We start from the raw sequence: 17,830 nt of genomic DNA, 5'->3' as shown, positions 1-17,830 counted from the left end.
AGGTCGACGGGATTGCTGCTTGGGTCCATGCCTCCCATGTAAAGAAGACACCCAGTCAAGGCAAAGATAACCATGAAGACAATTGGACAGTGGCAGCCGGTGACAATCCTCTTAAGCTGCGCCTTCATCGTAGCCCCAACCTTGGGTAATAACCCCCATGCCCCTCAAAAATTAACCTGGGAAGTGATTAATGAAGAGGGCGACGTCGTGTGGTCAACAACCGCAGCGCACCCCCCCCCCCTTGGACTTGGTGGCCTGATCTTGCACCCGATGTCTTTAAGTTAGCAGCCGGCTCTAGGGCCTGGGATCTTTCCAGTTATACCAATTTAGAAAAGCCACCTCCAGAAGAACAGTGTGTCCCTCATGGCATAGGGAGCACATTGGGGTGTTCAGGACAGTTTTTCCGAGCCAACCTTCAGGCAGCAGACTTCTATGTCTGCTCCGGACAGGGACACACCAGGGAAATGAAGAGACGGTGTGGAGGGGCCTCAGACTATTTTTGTAGTAAATGGGGATGTGAGACCACGGGAGAAGCCTACTGGAACCCTTCCTCCGCTTGGGATCTAATTATAGTTAAAAAGGGTCGTAAGCCAGGGGAGCCAGAAAAAGGGTAAAGAGATCCATCCAAATACCCGGCTTATAGGACTGGGTGTGCCTCTGAAAGCTCGGGTAGCCCTCAGGGACCATGAAAAGACAGTTACTGTAACCCTCTAAATATCAGCTTCACCCCACAGGGAAAACAAGATCGTCAGTGGGTAAGAGGAAACCGTTGGGGATGGAGAGTCTATACTGGCAGAGGGGACCCTGGATTCATTTTTGCTATTAAGATAGAGTGTCCGCCCACATGACCCGTAGGCTCCAATTCGGTGCTTGATAACCCTGTACCCAGGCCTGAGAGACCTCCTCATCTCACTCTGTCATCAAAGGAGGACTCGTATCCCCTTTTGACCACACCCTCCTATCTCCCTATGAGAACTGAGGACCACCTGTTCAATCTGCTTGATAGTGCATTTGCTGTTTTAAACCGCACTAACCCTGCCGCTACTCAGTCCTGCTGGCTGTGTTTTGCTTCCAATCCCCCTTACTACGAAGGAATAGCTCAGCTACGAAGCTATAATGTTACTTCTGACCACTCACGCTGCCCCTGGGGAAGCCAACGAAAGCTGACCCTGTCTGCAGTGTCAGGAATTGGACTATGCATAGGAAGAGTACCTACCAGAAACCAGCCCCTCTGTAATGTAACTATCTCCAACCTGACAGCAGGTCCAGATAAATACCTAGTACCCCCTCCTGATACCTGGTGGGCTTGTGGCACCAGCCTGACCCCCTGCCTTCATACTTCACTATTTAACAATACTAAAGACTTTTGTGTTTTAGTCCAACTGGTGCCCAGGGTCATTTATCATGATGATACCTCGTTTATAGATGAATTTGACCACCATACTCGATACAAGAGAGAACCTATAACTTTGACCTTAGCTGTCTTGTTAGGACTCGGAGTGGCAGCAGGAATTGGAACAGGAGCAGCTGCCCTCATCCAACAACCTTACTACTATAATGAACTCAGAGCAGCCATGGATGCGGACCTGGGAGCATTAGAACAGTCCATAACCAAACTAGAAGAGTCATTGACTTCATTATCAGAGGTAGTGCTACAGAACAGGAGGGGATTAGATCTGCTTTTTCTAAAGGAAGGAGGGCTCTGTGATGCCCTAAAAGAAGAATGTTGCTTTTACGTAGATCATTCTTGTGTCATAAGAGATTCTATGGCAAAGCTTAGAGAAAGGCTAGAAAACAGAAAAAAAGAAAGAGAAACATACCAAGGATGGTATGAAAATTGGTTTAACCGGTCACCCTGGTTCTCTACGCTAGTCTCCACTTTGGTTGGGCCTTTACTCATTTTAATGCTAATCCTAAACTTTGGGCCATGCATCCTCAATAGACTGGTGACTTTTATAAAAGGAAGAGTAAGTGCTGTACAGGTAATGGTCCTAAGACAACAATACCAGATATTACAAGAAGCTGAGGGATCACTCTAAGATTAGAGCTTTTTACAAAAAGAAAAAGGAGGGAATGAAAAGTAAAAAAGTTGTTAAAGGACACTGATTCCTTGCCCTAGGATCCTATCCTCTGCAGCTAATTGCACCCGGAACTTTCTTGAGATTTGAGTTCCCAGAATAACCACAGAAGGTCCCGATGACCTCTGTGGAATGTTTCAATGCCCTAGGTGTGCCCCAGGTGTATGATTCATGTGACACATGGTTTAACTGATAAAAAATGTATGACTCTTCCCCTTTGAATTTCCTCATTCTCCTCCTGTCCTCCCTTTTGTGGTTTTTGCCTTTATAAGCCCGTCACAAGTTCAGGCCGGGGTCGAACTCCTCTACCCCTGCGTGGTGTACGAGTCTCGACCCCAGCATGCTGGCCTGAGATCTCGCTCTGTTTCACTTTCAATAAACTTCCTTGTGCGATTGCAGCAAGTCTGGTCTCAGTGCCTCGCTGGGTGCGCGCCTCTCCTGAGATTTGAGTGAGGGTCTCCCTTCAGGGGTCTTTCAGGGCCTGAGGAGTAAGACCTCAGGGCCAGTAAAGAGATAAACCAATTTTTTTTTTATTTTTTAATATTTACTGCAACAAGAGACTATGAAAGCTAGAAGTTCCTGGACTGATGTCATACAGACCCTAAAAGAAAGAAATGCCAATCCAGGTTACCTTATCCAGCAAAATACTCAATTACCATAGATGGATAAACCAAGATATTCCATGAAAAAAACCAAATTGACACAATATCTGTCCAACCCAGTCCTACAAAGGATAATTAAAACCAAACCAAACCAAAACAAACAAACAAACAAACAAACAAAAAAACCTCCACCATGAAGAGGGAAACTTCACCCTAGGAAAAACAAGAAATTAATCTTCTTGCAACAAACCTGAAAGAAGAAAAGCACACAAACCTAATACTACCTCTAACAACAAAAATAACAGGAAACAACAATCACTATTCCTCAATATCTCTTAACATCAATGAACTCAATTCCCCAATAAAAAGACACAGACTATCAGCCTAGATAGGTAAATAGGATCCTGCATTTTTCTGCTTATAAGAAACTCATCTCAGCAACAAAGACAGGCACTATTGCAGAGTAAAAAGTTGGTAAAAACTTTCCAAGAAAATGTTCCCAAGAAACATGTTGGAGTACCATCCTACTATCAAATAAAATATATTTTCAACTAAAAGTCATCAAAAAAGATAAGAACACTTTTTTTTTCTCATCACAGAAAAAGTGTATCAATTTGAACTCTTATTCCTGATTATCTATGCTCCAAACTCAAATATGCCCATATTCATAAAAGAAACTACTAAAACTCAGAGCATATATTACACCACACACAATAATAGTAGAAGACTTCAACACCCCACTCTCATTAGTGGGGTGACCCTCACAAAGCAAGTAAAAAATCTGTATGACAAGAACTTCAAGTCTCTAAAGAAGGAAAATGAAAAATACCACAGAAGTTGGGAAGATCTCCAATGCTCATGGATTGGAAGGATCAACATCATAAAAATGGCCATCATGCTTAAAGCAATCTACAGATTCATTGTAATCCCCATCAAAATTCCAACTCAATTCTTCATAGAGTTAGAAAGAACAATTTGGAAATTCACCTCGAATAATATTAATATTAAACCCAGGATAGCAAAAACTAAAAAAAAAAAAAAAAAAAAAAAAAAACGAAAAACTTACAGGGGAATCACCATCCCTAACAACAAGCTGTATTACAGATTGTGATAAAAACTGCATGGTATTGGAACAGAATACAGGCAGGTAGATCCATGGAATATAATCAAATCAAAGTCCAAGAAACGAACCAACATACCTATAGTCACTTGATCTTTGACAAATGAGCTAAAAACATTCAATGGAAAAAGAACATCTTCAAGGAATTGTGCTGGTTCAACTGGCAGTCTGTGCAGAATACAAATCAATCATTTCTTATCTCTGGTACAAAGCTTAAGTCCAAGTGGATCAGAGACTTCCACATAAAACCATGTATACTAAAACTAATAGAACAGAAAGTGGGGAAGAACTTAGAGCACATAGGCACAGGGGAAATTTTTCTGAACAGAGCACCAATGGCATATGCTCTAAGATAAAGAATAGACAAATGGGACCTCATGAAATTGCAAAGCTTCTATAAGGCAAAGGACACTATCAAAAGAACAAATCAGCCACCAAAAGATTGGGAAAAGATCTTTACCAATCCTATATCTGATAGAGGGCTAGTATCTAATATATTCAAAGACCTCAAGAAGTTTAAGCCCTAGAGAATCAAATAATCCTATTAAAAATAGAGTACAGACCTAAACAAAGAATTCTCAACTGAGGGATATTGAATCTCTGACAACATCCATAGTCATCCGGGAAATGCAATTCAAAACAACCTTGAGATTCCCATATCACACCAGTCAGTATGGCTAAGATCAAAAACTCAGATGACAGCAGATGCTGGGGAGGATATGGAGGAAGAGGAACACTCCTCCATTGATTGGAGAAAAGATCATCCAGAGACTGCCTCACCAGGGGATTCACCACATATGCAGCCACTAAACCCAAACACTATTGCTGATGCCAAATAGTGCTTACTGGCAGGAACCTGATATGGATGCCTCCTCAGAGGCTCTGCCAGAACCACACTGATACAGTGGAGCATGTTTGCATCTAATCACTATACTGAACAGGAGGACCCCAATGAAGGAGCTAGAGAAAGGAGTGAAGGAGCTGACAGGGTCTGCAACCCCATGGGAAGAACAACATTATCAACTAACTAAACCCCCACAGCTCCCAGGGACTAAAACACCAACCAATGAATTTACAAGGAGAGACTCATGGCCCCAGGTGCATTTGCAGAAAAGGAAAACATTCTCTGGCATCAATGAGAGGAGAGATTGGTCCCGTGAAGTTGTGTTGTGCCAATGTGCTGAGTTGGGAGATGGTGGTTGGGAGTTGGAGTACCCTCATGGAGGCAATGGAGGGGGAGAGGCGATGGGATTGAGGAAAGGGGATAACATTTGAAATGTAAATGCAGAAAATATCCAATAAAATGCATGTAACAGGAATATTTAAAAAGAGATGAATGAACCCCCTAAAGAAACCTAGGAAAATAGAAACAAACAGATGAAAGAAATGAATTAAACTTCTAAGGGTTAAGAAAGAGATAGACTCATAAAGAAAACTCAATTAAGGGATTCTAAAAATGAAAAAGAAATTGTAATTTGTTTCAACAACAGAATACAGGAGATGGAATTAAAAAAAGCCCAGGCATTTAAAATACAATAGAAGACAGGGAAATATTGGTCAAAGAAAATGATAGCTCTAAAACGCACTGGCACTAAACAGGAACAAACAATGTAACAAAAACAAAATAATGACAACCAAATGAATAATGTAAGTAGAGGAAGGAAAGAATCCCATTTTAAAGATTCAGAAAAATATTTTAAACAAAAATATGGAAGAAAATATTCTTAACAAACCACATGCCTATAAAGTTACAAGAGGCATACAAAACAACAGGTCCAGAAAAGAAAGTCCACTTAGCACATAATAAAACAATAGCCATACAGAATACCTGAATCATATTAAACAACAATGTGTACATAAATTGTTGGAAGTAGAATAAAAGTTATACTAAGTGAGGTCAACCAGGCTCCACTAAACTGACATTATGTGTTTCTCATATGCATTATTCAAATATGGTGTTTTAATTTGTATACCCGGAGAAACTGTTGAAGAGAGGAAACTATTAACAGGCTAGTAGTAGGGAGATTCATTTAGGGAGTGGGATAGTAGATTTTAGAGGGGAATGTTGTGGAAGGAGAGGTTCAAGCTGGCAGTGGAGTGATAATGGTGTAGAAATGAGCACAGGATAAGGTTTAATGAAAATAATGTGTGCATAAAAAAATACATGGGACCTATTGTTTTACTATCAAAACAAACAAATAAAAAACCTGTGATAATAGAACAGAATCAGTCTAAAATAACAATGAGCCAGAAACTGTGAGTTACTATTTGAATTGGGGGTGGAGATAGAAAGTTGGTAAAGGGGAGGACAGAAGTGAGTTAGACAAAAAAAAAAAAAAAAAAAGAGAAGTGGGTTAGACAAACCTAAGAGTACATGAAGAAGCCTCATGATGGCATAGTCAGTCATAAACCAATAGACACAATAAAATTTAGAAAGAAGTGATAGTAAACAAAATATTTTAATGACATTATTAAAGAATCAAAGATTAATCCTAATGAAATGAATTAAATTTATGTATTTTCAGCTCTAATTTTTAAATAGTAATTGGGTGTTTTGTTTAGTTTTTTCTTTTGTTGAGACAGTCTTGCTGACCTGGAATTTTTGATTCTGTATCAATCTTCCAAATATTAGTGTGATGAGTATTTTCAATCAAATATGGCTACAAACGACCATTTTTATAAGAAATATGTGTTTATGGTATAAAAGTATAAAAATGACTCAATAATCATGTGTAGAAGAACTTTATCTGTTTTATATACATGTGTGTGTGTGTGTGTGTGTGTGTGTATACATATGACTGTATAGATTTTAGACCTAGAATAGGCATCACTTATTACAATGTATTGAAAATCAAGTTCTTTCCAGATTTAAACAAGAAACCATGTAAAAAGATCATGAGTTAAGAGTCAATTTTGCTAACAATTAATTTCTAAGTTTCATCTCATGGGTTTGGTCTTTAGTTGTAAAGACTATTATGATTCATTTTTAGTTCTTCAAATCATGTCTTATTTGGTGTTTATATATAGTGATCTCTATTTTTGATGTTTTAATTTTTTAAATTATTTTTAGACAATATACTATAATTATGCTTCCCCTTCCTTCAATTTCTCCAAGATCCCCCATGCCTCACCAATGTAGTTTCTTATTCTCTCTTTAACAAACATTTTTTCAATTATGTTACTCCTTTTCTCTATTTTATCATACCTAAATCTCCAATGTACTCCATTTTGCTTTTTTTTTCAAATTCATGACCTCTTATTAAATCAACTGTGGTTACATACATGTATATTCATATACACTTAGAATGTAATATGCATATTCCTAAAAGTATAAATAAAACCTGCTTAGTGTATATTATGTTATTTTTAGGTATACATTTTCTGGGGCAATCATTTGGTATTAGGTAACCACTCAGTATTCTTTTCTCTGAGGAAAATTATTTCTCCCACTCTTAACATCTCTTAGTAGTCTGTAGTTCTTTTACAGGTGAGGCCTCCTGAACTTTCCAACATTCATGTTACATGTTCATGTTTCTTGTCCTTGTTCAGATCATGAGTATGTGTACAATGATTAGATGTAATGAATATAGTTTCTAACTTTCATGGGAGACAGAATTTCACAGCAAAGTCTTTGTTCCTCTGGCTCTTATAATCTTGTAGCTACCTCTTCCACAATGTAGATATATTCATCGGGATGGGCTCTACGGCTCTACATTATAATCGGCTGTGGTATTTTTTTTTTTTTTAATCTGTAAAGAAAAGTTTTCTTAACTTTTAAAAATAAGGACTTTTTGAATAAAGGTATCACATATAGGCAGATAGGACTGGTCCTAGAAGATACTGAGTTGCTGAATGAAATTCTCAGATAAACAGGCACACATAGGTTACTTCCCTTCGAGACAAAAACTATATTTTTATGTTTATTGGATATTCTCTCTATTTACATTTCAAATGTTATCCCCTTCACCCTCACTCCCATCCCCCTTCCCTTGCTTCCATGAAGATGCTCCCACTCCCACCCCAGCACATTGGCATTCCCCTACACTGGGAAAATGAACCCTGTATTTCCTCCCATGACTATATTTTATATGCACCAAACAACAAGGAACTCAGTGGGGTTTTGTTTGCAATCGAAGTATGAAAGTTGAAGTAAAAGATCTCTGGGTTAAGATAAATTTGAATCATCTTTTGTAGATTCTGAACCACAGGAGTGGGGGCTATCCCAGAAGCTGTTGCCTGTATGTAAAATATGTTTTACTAGCTGGGCTGCCTTGTCTGGCCTTACCAGGAAAGAATATGGTTAGCCTCACAGTTTAATGTACCAGGGTGAGAGGCTACACGGTGGGGACAGAGCAGGGGGGGGGGAAACCATCTCAGATAAGAAGTAGAGTTGGAAAGGAAAGAAGTATTGTGTAATTGCATGACCAAGAGGAGGGCAGTGAATGGTATGTGAAGTGATTAAGTTAAAAAAAAAAAAAAGAAAAAGAAAAAGAAAAGGAAACAACTTTCAGATTAGGTATACTTAAGCTAAGTACAAATAATGGAATTCTGAGTTCTTCAACTTCCTGTTGCCTTAGATATTGTCAAATAATATTCTCATTTAAAACGGTTATAACTCAACAAAATATTAAGGATATTTAAATGATACAACTGGCAGGATCAGCAGTGAGCCAGGGGTAAGCCAGTGTGCAGTCCCATGGTTCCCCCTCCCTGCCTCAGCTTGCTCCAGGGAACCAGTAACCCTGCATCTGGCTATTCCCAGCCTGAAGACAAGGAGTGAGGAACCACATTCCAATCACCTGCCACCAGAAACAGCAGTGAGCCAGCTGTGAGCCAGCATGCAATCCCCCACTTCCCCCTCTAACCCTAACCCTAACCCTAACATACAGAAATCCATCAATGTAATCCACAATATAAACAAACTCAAAGAAAAAAAAAAAAACACAGGATCATCTCACTAGATGCTGAGAAAACATTTGACAAAATCCAACACCCCTTCATGTTAAACGTCTTGGAAAGAACAGGAATCCAAGGCCCATACCTAAACATAATAAAAGCAATATACAGCAAACCAACAGCCAACATCAAACTTAACTGTGGGAAACTTGAAGCACTTCCACTAAAATCAGGGACTCAACAAAGCTGCCCACTCTCCCCCTACCTATTCAACATAGTACTGGAAGTCATGGCTGGAGCAATTAGAGAGCAAAAGGAAATCAAAGGGATACAAATTGGAAAGGAAGAGGTAAAAACATCACTCTTTGCAGATGACATGATAATGTACTTAAGCAACCCCACAAATTCCACAAGAGAACTCCTACAGCTGATAAACCAGTTCAGCAAAGTGGCTGGATATAAAATTAACTCAAACAAATCAGTAGCCTTCCTATACTCAAAGGACAAACATGTGGAGAAAGAAATTAGGGAAAAGATACCCTTCACAATAGTCACAAAAGCTATGAAATACCTTGGTGTGACTCTAACTAAGCAAGTGAAGGACCTCTATGACAAGAACTTCAAACCTCTAAAGAAGGAAATTGAGGAAGACCTCAGAAAATGGAAAGATCTCCCATGCCCATGGATTGGAAGGATCAACATTGTAAAAATGGCCATCCTACCAAAAGCAATCTACAGATTCAATGCAATCTCCATCAAAATTCCAACCCAGTTCTTCACTGAGTTGGAAAGAGCAATGTGCAATTTCTTTTGGAATAACAAAAGACCTAGAATAGTGAAATCCATCCTCAACAACAAGAAAACATCTGCAGGAATCACTATCCCTGACCTCAAGCTATATTACAAGGCATTTGTGCTGAAAACTGCATGGTACTGGTACAGAAATAGGCAAGTGGATCAATGGAATAGCATAGAAGATCCAGAAATGAGCCCTCAGGTATATGGTCACCTGATTTTTGACAAAGGAACTGTAAACATTCAATGGAAAAAGGACAGCCTCTTCAACAAATGGTGTTGGTCCAACTGGCACTCAGCATGCAAAAGAATGAAAATAGACCCGTTCTTATCTCCTTGTACAAAGCTCAAGTGCAAGTGGATCAAAGATCTCCACATTAAACCAGATACACTGAAACTATTAGATGATAAAGTAGGGAAAACCTTAGAACTCATAGGCAAAGGAGAAAATTTCCTAAACAGAACACCAATAGCTTGAGCTCTAAGGTCACAGATTGACAAATGGGACTTAATGAGATTTCAAAGTTTCTGCAAGGCTAAAGACACTATCATGAAAACAAAAAGGCAGCCAACAGAGTGGGAAAATATATTTACCAACCCCACATCAGATAGAGGCCTAATATCCAAGGTATACAAAGAACTCAAAAAAGCGAGATACCAGAGAATCAAACAACCCTATTTAAAAAATGGGGTACAGACTTAAAAATTTCTCAGTTGAGGAATATCGATGGCTGAGAAACATCTAAGGAAGTGCTCAACATCCTTAACCATCAGGGAAATGCAAATCAAAACAACCCTGATATTCCAACTCACACCAGTCAGATTGGCCAAGATCCAAAACACAGATGACAACAGATGCTGGCGAGGATGTGGAGAAAGAGGAACACTTCTCCACTGCTGGTGGGGTTGCAAACTGATACAACCACTCTGGAAATCAGTCTGGCAGTTCCTCAGAAAAATGGACATAGTACTACCTGAAGACCCAGTTATTCCACTTCTGGGTATTTACCCCAGAGATCCTCCAACATACAACAATGATACACATACCACAATGTTCACTGCAGCTCTATTTATAATAGCCAGAAGCTGGAAGGAACCCAGATGTCCTTCAGTAGATGAATGGATACAAAAAATGTGGTACATTTACACAATGGAATACTACGCAGCTATCAGAAACAATGGCTTAACGAAATTCTCAAGAAAATGAATGCATCTAGAGAATATCATCCTGAGTGAGATAACCCAGTCACAAAAGAACAGACGTAATATACAGTCACTGATAATGGGATACTAACCCCAGAGAGCTCTGAACACCCCAGAAACAACCCACAGACTATGTGAAGATCAAGAAAAAAAAAGAAAAAAAGAATGTATTTTAATTAAAATTGAACTGTATCACATCCCCCTTTCCTTCCTACAGCCCCTCCCAGTTTTCTCCTATCTCCTCAAATTAATAACCTCTTTTCCTATATTATTGTTACATATATACATATGTGTATGTATATGTACCCACAAATACTTAATTACAACCTTATAAAAATGCATCTGTATACCTTTATGCAAAAAGGCTTAAAAATCTGTACATTTATTTTTGTTTTTTTAAAATAAAGTTAAAAAAATAAAAAAAAAATAAAATAATAAAAAGAAAAAAAAACAAATAAATAAATAAATAAATAAAAGGTATGACTTTTTACAAAGTCAAAATTTATAACTGCTATGAGGCTTTGGCCTTGCCCTACTGCAGGAACACAGCCTAGGCTGGCATTCAGGCAGCAGAATGTCTAACTAAGCAGGGCAGCATCAGCCACATCGCTGACCTTGTTTTAAAACTGGTATGTCAGCCCCTTTGTTGGTTCTGGTAAGACTCCAAACAAGGAGCCAAATCAAAATGTGTTGATAAAAAATAATAAATAAAAAATAAATGATACAACTGGCATGGAATATAACACATAAAATTTCTCTAAATATCAACTTGGCCTTGTTTTTCCTAATCTATTTTAATCTGTCAAATAAAGCACAACTTGCCGCTAAGCTCCTATATTGCCACTAGCTTTGGGAATGGAAAGGATAAACAGTTGTCACATACAGACGAACATCCAAAGACAGATTGACAAGACTTTCCTGTGCCAAGGTCAGGATGTCACAGTCCAATAACTGCTCTGTCTACCTAGCTAATGCTGTACTATCAGGATTCAGCATGAGTGACCTGTGGCATGTGCTGGCAGGGTTCAAGCAAACCCTTCTGGAGGGGAAACCAGGAGAGGTAATAACATTTGAAATGTAAATAAAGAAAATATCCAATAAAAGAGAAAAAAAAGAAAATGTCTTCATTTTCAAGACAAAAAATGATTATAATTCTATAACCATTCAATAACCTAATAAATGAAGAGAATTATCCTGGAACAAAAAGAAATATTAAATTGGAGAGACATAAGATTCTTATATACTTATATTACTTCCTTGAGTTTGGAAAGAAATATTAGCAATAAAGGAGGAAAAACAAATATGAAGACAAATGTAGACCCCTCGAGAAATGGCCAGGCAAACGAACAATATATAGATTTACCAAGATTAACTTTATCACTTTAAAAGCCTGAATGTAGGCCCACTGCCCTCTATACTTGATTGGTAGCTAGTGTTCTATATAAACTCAATAGGAAACTCATTTGAATGGATCCTGGGCAAACACAGATCTACCAAACCTGTGTTCTCACCTGTGAGACAGACACTCTGAAGCAACATTTGCATAAAATTATGGCCACCCATCCACAACAGGTAGACTGCCAAGTATACAGGAGATACTCAATGAAGTCTCCTGCTTCACAGGTGAAGAAGGCAGATGGGTGGTAAACCCAGCTATCCTAAAAGGACTAAGGTAGGGAGTTCCTGGATCTCATATGTCTTTCAGATTCCTGAAAAATTATTTTGTATTATAAGCAGCAAGAATGAAAAGGGAATACTATCAATATCCTGGGATACCTGGCATCCAATATTTCTCCCCAGTATACCTAATATAGTGGGGTCCTTCATCCAGAGAACAATATTCAGCTACACATTTCCTATCCATGTTTGGACAAAGAAGTGGAGTAGGAAAAAAAATAAAACTTACTCATTAGTTGGAGTTAGTAGTGAAGAAAACAGTTGAGAAAGAATAAAAAGCAGCATCTCCTTATATATTTAGTATGGAGCCAACTAGCAGGAATCCACAGTCTATGTAAAGAAGCTACTACTGTGAAGAATGTCATGGTAAATCAGATAAGTAAGAAAAAAGAGACCTGATACATCACCTGAAGCTTATATAGTTTAAGGTGAAAGGTATCCTGCAGAAATATGACCTAAAATTCAATAAACCCACAAACATGTACAAGAATATCCATGAAGTTGCTTTTTAAACATGGATAAGAATAAGATAATCAGATGTGATTAGATACCATAAATAAATTACTCATATGTTTCTCCACCTGTCTTTTGACATAGCATACATGTGTACATGTGTGTGTATTGAAAAAGTCACTGTTGGGCTGGAGAGGTGACTCAGTGGTTACATATTGTTCTTCAGAGGACCTGAGTTTAATTCCTAGCACCCACAACAGGAGGCTTACAACTGCATGTAACTACAGATCCAGGAATATCTTACAACTCTGTCCTCTGTGGACACTTGCATTCATGTGAATATAACCCCCCCACAAAACACAATTAAAGTAATAAAACAAATCTTTAAAAAAATCACCAGATTTATTAGATTTTCTTTCCTTTACTTTATTACCAAATACAAAACTTTGTGTGCTGAAATCAAAATACTTTACAAATGCACTAGAGGTTTCATACGGAACTTTGGACAAATATACAAATTTATAAACCCCCCCAATCCTAACAAAAACCATGTTATTGTCTGATCCTGAGAAAATGAACTGCTTTGAGCCAATTTTTCTAAAAATATGGAACTTCTAGAACAAAGCAAATGTTGCATAGCAACATTGATACCTGTTAACAATCTTTTTTTTGTCACACAGAAATACTGTGACAGACACGTTTTTGGGCATTAAAAAAAAGTTTTTACATGCATCTTGCTAGATAAAAGCCAATCTGAACAGTAACATACTATATGATTTCAAGGGTATGGTGTTCCAGACACTTGACAAGACTTATAAACTAAACCACAAGCAATGAACTCTATATATACTATAATCAATAATATATGAATATTGGCTGGATAGTGGTGGAGACATGTAATCCTGACACTCAGTAGGGCCACTTCAAGTTATTTCTAGCCTGTTCTACCTATTAAATTCCAGGCAAGCTAGAGTCATTACATGATAAAACCTTACTTTAAAAATACACTTGCCATTTTTTAAAGTATCACAATGTGATTTTAATAGAAGAAACTTAAGGGAAAGTATGGATACTTTCTGCTTTACTAATTTACTTTACTACTCCCCAAAACAATCTTTAAAAAAAATAAGTACAACAAAATAAACCCACTAAAAATTATTCCCTAGATAGCTAAGCATTTATCAAGTCTAATGTGAGGCCATCAGTAGATTTAGCAAGTTGTTACTAGATAGATAGCTATCTGCAGACTCTCTACTGTTTGTTCTGGTAGAGATAGGAGAAGATATTTTTGAAGATTAATGTCCTGTTTTCTGTTTTTCTCGTTTGTCTTTTGAGCTATTAGAGGGAACACCAAAAATTTCTCCTTATTTCTTCCATTCCCTTCATATCAAAATAAAACCTGACATCATCTAAGTCAGCATATTTGAGAGTAGCATTTTGTAGTGCACTGCATGGCTTATCTCTCTTGTAAATTTTCTCATTTCCTTGGTTTAAACAATTTGGGACATAGCACATTATCTTCCACTCCTGGGGATGGAAGAACACAGAGTAGTAACAGGAAGAGAGAATTTTTTTAAAGTGTCTGGAAGCCAGATCTGACCAGCATAAAATTGCAGACAAATCCAGCCTGTATTATCTGCAAGAAACAATTAGTAGTAGACTGCACAACCCCTAGATCTAGAGTCTTGTATCAGGCAGGTCTCCACAGAAGTGTGAAGAGGACAGTGATTCACAGCCCCAGGCTGAATAGCCATTCTTCCCCAGGCTACAAACATGGACTTCTGATCTGGTTACAACTTCAACTGTACTACTCTCCTCTCCTTTCCTACTCTGGCAATTTGCTTGAGGCCTAGGGTCCTTTGGTGGCTATCTTGGGTTTCTTGGGTTGAACTGGCTTCAACTTTGTCCTTGAGAAGTGTGTTACAAATAAGACATTCTTGTTTAGAATATGAATGTCTCTAGAGTCTTAAAATAAACCTCAGTTATCTCATCTGTACTCCAATTATGATAATACTGGTCCCAAAGAGTATTTGGAGACACATCATTAATAAGGGGCAGGCGAGGCAACAGGGAGAGCTCTGTGTTGGATTTTCTTGAGGGTTTGATTTGTGCAGACTTGCCGTTGTGCTCTTCTTAGAGGCACTACACCTTTTGAAAGAATTTGTTGCAGGTATTCTTATCTTTGCTGCCTTTATCATCTTCTACCAGGCCTGCCTGAAACTACCATACTCAGCCAGGATACTTAGAACCACCCTGTGGAAGAATTTGATGAAGAAAACTGGCCCCAGTTACAGATACAACAGACCATCCTATGGAATCAAATATTTTTTCAACAAAAGACCTCAAACCGACAGACTTTGCTGGGGGCAGCCTTCCTTCAGTCTGTAGCTATGTTCAGGACCACTCACTACTCTGGATGAATGACTCCGGTTGCTGGCAAAAAGGCCAAAAAGGGAAACTTAGAACGCTTAAATGCCCGGGAAGCCGTGATTGGAGACGGAGGATTTTTCTTCGCACTTGAAAAGAGAGGCTATGTCAAGGCTGGACCCTGGACCCTGGAAACTGCTGAGGAGCACCTGGAGGCAGTTCGCCAGCTTCATTGGGAGTTCCTCAGAGCTGGGTCGAACATCATGCAGACCTTCACTTTCTATGCAAGTGAAGACAAGCTGAAATACAGGAAACTACATGGCAGAGAAGATATCTGGGCAGAAGGTCAATGAAGCTGCTTTTGACATTGCTCGGCAAGTGGCTGACGAAGGGGACAGCTTTGGTGGCAAGAGGCATGAGCCAGATACCTTCATACCTTAGCTGCAAGTGTGAGAAAGAAGTTACAAAACTATTTTAAAAAAACTATTTCACCAGCCGCTCTAAGTCTTCATGAAGAAGAATGCAGATTTCCTCACTGCGGAGTATTTTGAATATGTTGAAGAGGCCGAGTGGGCAGTAGAGGCCTCAAAAACATCCGGTAAGCCTATTGCGGCTACCATGTGCATTTGGTTTGAAGGAAATTTGCATGGCATGTCTCCTGGTGAGTGTGCAGTGCATCTGGTGAAACCAGGCGCCTCCATTGTTGGTGTGAACTGTCACTTCGACCTCAGCACCAGCTTACAGATAGTGAAGCTCATGAAGAAGGGTTTGGAAGCTGCTCGGTTGAAAGCTTACTTGATGAGTCAGCCCCTGGCCTGCCCTGACTGTGGCAAACAGAGATTTATTGATCTCCCCTTTAGCCTGGAGCCAAGAGTTGCCACCATATGGGATATTCAAAATTATGCCAGAGAGGCCTACAACCTGGGGGATCAGGTACACTGGCGGCTGCTGTAGATTTGAGCCCTACCACATCAGGGCGATTGCCGAGGAACTGGCCCAAGAGAGGGGATTTTTGCCACCAGCTTCAGAAAAACATGGCAGCTGGAGAAGTGGTTTGGACATGCACACGAAACCCTGGATCAGAGCAAGGGCCAGAAAAGAATACTGGCAGAAGGATCTGCATGACTAGCTCCTTACCATTTCCATTAGCTCATAGATGGGGTGGGTGGTGTTGTGGGCCAATTCAAAGCCCTGGACATGGGCCTGAGTGTTAGCTGAGTTGGTTAGCCTGTCAGTTATACCTGTTCCATACATCTGGTTCAGCATCTCCACACAAGCAAGGCAAGAGGTGGGGTCATCTCTCCTGAGTCCAGGGTACTACTCTAATGTGGCAGGTGAGGAGTAGAGCCCCTTATCAGATATCAACATGTCTTCAGGCAGTAGAACAGGCCACAGACATTTGCATAGCCTTCATTGTTAACCTAAGGCAATGACATCAACACAGGTTCAGGTTACAGTAGGACTATGGACATAGACATGACCCATGAGGTCACCATGGCCTAAGGTGTCAGCACAGACCTCTCACATCAGGCTGTTCTTCACCAACAGGTTACCTCTAGTTCTGCTTCTTTTCATAATGTTCAAACTACTTAGCTTCTCTTTCTCTTCCATTTCTTCCCAACATACTTGGTCAACTTTTTGGCACTGTAGCTGCCAAAAAGCTAGCTCCTGCCTGTCCCCCCCCCCCATTTCTTTTCAGTACTATGATTGAGGCAGTAGCTGGAGTAATAAGGCAAGAGAAGGTGATTGAGGAGAACAAATAGGAAAAAAAATCTACCCCTGTTTTAGAGTGACATGATAATATGCATTTGAGATTCCCAAGCTTTTACTAGACAGAAATCTAGAAACAATAAATTCAGCTATGTGGCAGGATACAGAATAAACTGGCACAAGTCAATGCTTTTCTATACATCAATAACAACCATAGAGAGAAAACAATCATAGACACATTTCTTTAACCATAGTCTTAAAGAAAATAAAATATTCAGAAATAAGTTAGACTTATTTAGAAATAAGTCTAACAATGGAGATGAATGACCTCTGTAATGAAAACTTTAAAACATCCAAGAAAAAGATAAAGACACTAGAAAATAGAAAGATATCCCATGCCCATAGACTGGTAGAATCAACATTGTGAAAATGACCATTTTCCCAAAAGCCATTTATAGATTCAGTGCAATCTAATCAAAATCTTCATCTCATTCTTCTCAGAAAGAGAAAAAAATCCTAAAAATTATATGGAATCAAAAAAGAGCAGAGAGAGCAAAAACCATCTTGAACAAAAAGAACAATACTGGACAGATTACCATTCCATATTTCAAGACAAATTATAGATGTATAGTAATAAAAACAATATGGTATTAGCACAAAAATGTATATGTAGGCCAATGGAACAAAATCCATTCCCCAAAGTTGAGAACATGTATCTTCAACAATTTAATATTTGACAGACTTATCAACAACATAGTGAAGAAAAGAAAGCATCTTCAACAAATGGTACAGTGTTGACAAGGCTTTTAATTTCACAGCAGCAAGATTCTGCATGAGGATTACAGACCTGACTAAAAGCCTCCAAATATAAACATGACCCATCTTTGCTCATGTTTCCTATAGTGGAAGATTATAGGCAGCTAGTTCCT

The 17,830-nt window shown here is 38.9% G+C and overlaps 1 pseudogene across 1 annotated transcript; it reads left to right on the top strand.

Moving 5' to 3' along the window:
- Positions 1-15,244: 15,244 nt before the first annotated feature.
- On the top strand, positions 15,245-16,320 carry LOC308414880 (betaine--homocysteine S-methyltransferase 1-like; annotated as a pseudogene). The gene has a single exon. The product of its transcript is annotated as a betaine--homocysteine S-methyltransferase 1-like (transcript).
- Positions 16,321-17,830: the final 1,510 nt, after the last annotated feature.

This window comes from Micromys minutus (genome assembly GCF_963924665.1).
Source record: "Micromys minutus genome assembly, chromosome: X".
Classification (NCBI taxonomy): Eukaryota; Metazoa; Chordata; class Mammalia; order Rodentia; family Muridae; genus Micromys; species Micromys minutus.
Note: the sequence above shows the minus strand (reverse complement) of the source record. Positions and strands in the feature narration are given on the sequence as shown.